We start from the raw sequence: 6,229 nt of genomic DNA, 5'->3' as shown, positions 1-6,229 counted from the left end.
GTGGCAGTGGCAGTTGGTTTGGCCTAAATGGTTTTCTTTCTTGCACAGGAAGTTTCAACATGGCTAAGTGGGAGTTGGGGATAAGGAGAAATGATTGCAGTCCACAAAGAGTTTCAAACTTGAAAAGTAAACTTAAAAAAAATAAAAGCAATTCTCTCCAATGTTTGGCACAGGGGATCAAGGGGTCTGGAAATCTGAAGGTTGAACAAGCTAAAATAAAGGGGATAGGTGACATGTAATGGCACATCCATGCCCTGTGGCATTGTGAGACTATTGTGTCATTATAAGACACTTTTATGCCCTTATACAGAAGTCCACCTTCACCATGCTGATTCATCAGCCAATAGCTTTCTGCATTTCTAGAGAATGTTCTTCTGAAGAGTTTAAGGAATAAAAAAAACCAAACATTTGGTGGGTATGAACTCATTTTCTCCCAATGTTGTTAGGAAGGCTAGAGAGAACAGGCTAGTATTATCCCCATTTTATAGATGTGAGCATTACTCCAAATACATGGGAACCAAAGACACAGAGTTTAAGAACAGACCAATGAGCATAGCTCACACTGAACCCTAAAATCCTCACTAGCCACAGAAGATTTATCTTTTAATGATCTCACCAGTAACAAACTACAGAGCTTATCCATCAATAATTTGGACAGAGATTACAAATGATCAGTGAGTTGGGCCCAGAATTAAACAGGAGGAAGAGAGAGGAATGTATTGTCTTTGGGAAACTAAAATGGTCTTTCAATGACCTCAAGTTTCTCCCTAGGAAAAAAGACCCATCTTTTTTTTATACCCATATTTTGCCAGTGTTGTATGGCTATGAGTCATGGATTATGACAGTCTCTAAAGAATTAAAAATGAGTACCACTCAGAAGGCTATGGAAAAGCACATGGTGGGTGTGAACAGACTGCAGTAGATAACAAACAAGGAAATATGAAGAATAGCAGCTAGCATTTATACAGTGCTTTTAGGGTCGTAAAGCACTTTACTAATATTATCTTATTTGATCCTCTCAACAACCTGGAGAGGTAGGTGCTATTCTTATCCTCATTTTACAGAGGAAGAAACTGAGGCAGACAGAGTTTTTTTTCTAAGATCATACAGCTAATAAGTGTTTGAGGTCAAATTTGGAATCAAATCTTCCTTCCTTTAGGTCCAGCACTCTAACCACTTCGAATGTTATTTAAAAAATGAAGAAAATGAGCTGGCCACATGGCAAATGCAAGGGGTAACCAATGGACAGTGACAGCTACTGTACCTCACTGAAATCCTTTCAAGGTAAAGGAGAAGGCCTATCTAGGCTGGATGGAACTCTTCCTGTTTTAGGGGAGGGCATGTACAGAACTGAAAAGTATAGCTAGGATGACACATATAATGCAAATTATAGGGTTCAGTGTGAGCTCTGCTCATTGGTCTGTTCTTTAACTCAATGAGATCACAGCATTTGAGAAATAACATCTGAGTGATAATTTTAAACCTTAAAATGTTATGTAAACATCAGCTATGTGATAAATAAATAGATATACACATGTATATGTGTATGTGTATACATATGTGTGTATATGAATAGATAGATAGATAGATAGATAGATAGATAGATAGATAGATAGACAGACAGACAGACAGATATTCATTTAATACTCACCACTACCTTGTTAGGTAGGTGCTGATATTAACCACGTTTTCCAAATGAAGAAACTAAAGCTCAGATTTATTCCTGCTTCCACTGCTGATAAGTGTCTGAGGTAGGACTCAAACCCACATCTTTCTGGCTACAAATCTGGACCTCTGTCTGCTGTATTACACTAATCTCCCAAGGGAGACCCTGAGAACCAGCCATAACATTCTGAATATGACTTAACCAGAACAAAAATTAAATTTCAAATATTTCGGAAAGTTCTCCCTCACTTCCTCTATCTCCAACCTTAGACATTTTAAATTGCAGAATTAACCATTTCAACAGAAAGGAATACTCATTTCCTTTTGGTTGCTGCTTCTGACATACTGCCTAAAATACCCCTTATCCAAATGTCTTCCAAAACTGGTTTTTGATGTCAGGTTAAAATAGAAACATCCCTTCTGGCCACATACTGTCTTACACAATCACAAATTAACATTATCTATTTTGTATTATATTTCTATTTATTTTGTTAAATATTTTCCAATTATACTTTTTTCTGGTTTGGGATGCACTCTGTCATGCTACTGCATGCAGACCCTGACTCCAATTTTGATATTTTTCTAATATTATATAAACTATTTGAAAATTTAAAAAGTTAAAGAAGGGGTCCTACCAAATTCTTTCTGCAATATAAGTATGGTTTTGATAACTAAATCAGGAAGAGAAAATGAAGAAAAACTATAGACCAATCTCCCTAATGAATGTTAATGCAAAATTTTTAAATAAAATTCTAGCAATGAGACTAAAGCAATACATCACAAAAATAATACACTATGACCAGGCGAAATTTATAGCAGAAAATTAAGGATGGTTCAATATTAAGAAAACAATAACTGACCATATCAATAATAAAAAATAACAGAAAATAATGGTTATATCAATAGATGCAGAAAAAGATTCTGACAAAATACAATACACATTTCTATTGAAAACAATAGAAACCACAGAAATCAAAAGAGCTTTTCTTAAAAGGATAAACAATATTTATCTAAAACTAAGAGCAACCAAAATCTGTACTAGGGATAAGCTTGAAGCCTTCCTAATAAGATTAGGGTGAAGAAAGGATTTCCATTATCACCACCCTTATTCAATAATGTATAAGAAATGCTGGGTAATAGTTAATTTTATCACATTGCAATCTGAAAATAATGTGTTTGATTTTTCTGCATTTGTCTATAAAGCTTTTCTGCCCCAATATATGGTCATTTTTTGTGAAGGTGCCAATGTACCATTGAGAAAAAGCTGTGTTCCTTTCTATTCCCGTTAATTTTCTCCAGATATCTATTATATCTAACTTACTCTGAGATTCTATTCATTTTCTTGAATCCTTTCTTATTCATTTTTTGGTTAGCTTTATCTATTTCTGAGAGGGAAAGGTTGACGTTCCCCACTATTACAGTTTTGCTATCTATTTCCACCTGTAATTCATTTACTTATTCCTTTAAAAATCTGGATGTTGTAACATTTGTTGCATATATGTTTAGTATTGATATTACTTCATTATCTGTGGTACTTTTTAATATTATGTATTTTCACTTTTTATCAATTTTATTTAAATCTATTTTAACTTTGACTTTGTCTGAAATCATGATTGCTACCCTTGCTTTTTTTTACACCAGCTAAAGCATAATAAATCCTACTCCAGCACTTTTATTTTTACTTTATCTATTATCTGTCATTTTAAAATGTGTTTCTTGTACACAACATCATCAGGTTCTAGTTTTTTATCCAGTTTGCTATTCATTTCATGGGTGAGTTCATCTCATTTACACTCAAAATTTTAATCATTAGATTTGCCCTCCACAACGTTCTCTCTCTCTCTCTCTCTCTCTCTCTCTCTCTCTCTCTCTCTCTCTGTCTGTCTTTGTAGCTCTCTGTCTGTCTCTCCTCCTCCTCCTCCATCTAATTTACTTCTGCCCACTGTCTCCCTAATTCACATACTTTACTATTGTACCTCCCTTACTCTAGCCCATTGCCCTCCTATTTCTCTGCAAGTTAAGAAGACTTTTATACTATATTAGATGTATATGTTACTTCCTCTTTAACCCAGTTACATTGAAAATAAGATTACCACATTATCTTGCCCTCCATTCTCTCTTCCTCTCCACTGTAATAGTTCTTCCATTAGAGCCTCTTTTATATAATATAATTTACTCTATTTTGTTTTTGAGGATCATCCCATCCCAATCAACCAAGCCTACTATCTATGTATACTCTTTTGAACTATCCTAATAATTATAACATTCTTTGAAATTACACATATTATTTTCCCATTTAAGAAGTGAACAGTTGGGGCGGCCAGGTAGCACAGCGAGTAAGAGCACCGGCTCCAGTGTTGAGAAGACCTGGAGATCGAATCCTGGGCTCAGACACTTAGCACCCACCCAGAAACACCTGGCCGTGTAACCTTGAGCAAGTTACTTAACCCCAATTGCTTAGGGGCGGCCAGGTGGCTCAGCGAGTAAGAGCACCAGCTCCAGTGTCGGGATGACCTGGATCAAAATCCGGGCTCAGATACTCAGCACCACACCCAGAAATAACTGGCCATGTAACCTTGAGCAAGTTACTTAACCCCGATTGCTTTAAAAAAAAAAAAGAAGTGAACAGTTTAAGGGGTGGCTAGGTGGTACAATGAATAGAGCACCAGCCCTGGAGTTAGAAGGACCTGAGTTCAAATCCAGCCTCAGACATTTGACACACTAGCTGTGCGACCTTGGGCAAGTCACTTAATCCCAACTGCCCTGCCTCCCCCCTCCCAAGAACCAAAAAAATTAAAAAAAGTAAACAGTTTAACTTTATTCAATCCTAATTAGTCTTTCATTTTTTCCTTCTTGTGTTTCTCCTGATTCTTGTAAGTCAAAATTTCTGTTCAGTTCTCATCTTTTCCTCAAGAATACCTGAAAGTGCTTCAATTCATTCAATGTCAATTTTCCCCTTGCAAGATTACACTAAGCTTTGCTGGGTAGTTATTCTTGGTTGCAAACCCAGCTCCTTTGCTCTTTGGAATATCATATTCCATGCCCTTAGGTCTTTTTTTTTCTTTTTAAAGCAATTGGGGTTAAGTAACTTGCTCGAGGTTACACGACTAGTTATTTCTGGGTGTGGTGCTAAGTATCAGAGCCCGGATTCGATCCCAGGTCATCCCGACTCTGGGGACAGTGCTCTTACTCACTGAGCCACCTGGCTGCCCCAGCCCTTTGGTCTTTTAATGTAAAAGCTGTTAAATCTCATGTTATCCTTACTGTAGCTTCACAATATTTGATTTTTTTCCTTCTAGTTCTCTGCAATATTTTCTCCTTGACCTGAGAGCTTTGAAACTTAGTTATAATGTTTCTCTCATGTTCCTGTGAGTTTTCATTTTGGGATCTCTTTCAGGCAGTGATCAGTGGATGTTTTCCATTTCTATTTTACCCTCTAACCATAAAACTTCAGGGCAATTTTCCTTAATAATTTCTTGTGCTCTTGCTCCCCATGGTTCCTCCTGTGGGTGCAAGTGTCAGATCATCTCCACCATCCCCCTACCGCCCCCCCCCCCCCAGAACTGAAACCAGGGATTCTTCTTTCCTGGGAATGACCACAACCAACATGGCCCCTGCCCCTGTGTGACCTCACTTAATGGCATGTGCTTACTCCTCCTATGCCACAGCCTGGGACCCTGTCTGGTTAGTGCACCCACAATCTTCCCCTGATCAGCCACCCAACCACACCCTCCATCCTACCCCCCACTTTCCCCACACATACTGTCCATGGGGTGATGGAAGTTTTACAGCACAGCTGCCTCCAGGGCTTATTGTGTGTCAAATCTAAGCATCCATACTTTGCTCTGGCCAGATCACCACTGCAGGAGGTCAGATCTTTCTTAATGTCCTCCCAAGTTGTCCTAGACTGGACAACTACTTCACTCCAGTTTTTAATTATTTCTGCCACTCACTTTGAGTTATTATTTTAAGTGTGTGTGGGGGGGGGGGCGAGATTTGGAAGAGCCTGGTAATTTCTTGCCTTATTCTGCCATCTTCCCACAATTCCCCATGTTTTCTTCTTTTTTTAAAGTTAGATGACCACAGACTCATAGAGTTAGAACTGGAAGGGAACTTAAAGGCCACCCCTTTAGGTTTCTTCTCCCCTCTCGGAAAATAAAAATCATGCTAAATGTTGCTTAAGGTTCCTTTATGAATTACCTCTGTGTATAATACTAAGTATGGTTCTTTGAACAAAATTTCCACATTGGAAGAGGTCAGGCACTAGAATTTTTAGATTTTAGACTTGTGTGTGGTCTTTATCCTGAGGAGAAAATCCATTCAGCCTTAAAGGACAAAGTAAGTGAACAAGTCTACCAAATTCAAAAGGGGAAATGGATGGGGAATTAAAGACAAAAAAGAAACAAAAAAAGATATGGCACAGGGCCATGGCATAGACGTTATAGAACACTTCAATTATCTGGACATCTGCTGAAGTTTTCTCTTTGCCAAAAGCAGAACAGCTAATAATTTCTTTGCTTGACTTAATGATCATTTCATTCTTCAAAGAGAGAGGAACCAACAA

The sequence above is a fragment of the Petaurus breviceps genome, unplaced genomic scaffold, assembly GCF_028583685.1.
Source record: "Petaurus breviceps papuanus isolate PSGF00001 unplaced genomic scaffold, PetGlider_PUasm1.0 90702, whole genome shotgun sequence".
NCBI classification, from domain to species: domain Eukaryota; kingdom Metazoa; phylum Chordata; class Mammalia; order Diprotodontia; family Petauridae; genus Petaurus; species Petaurus breviceps.
Note: the sequence above shows the minus strand (reverse complement) of the source record.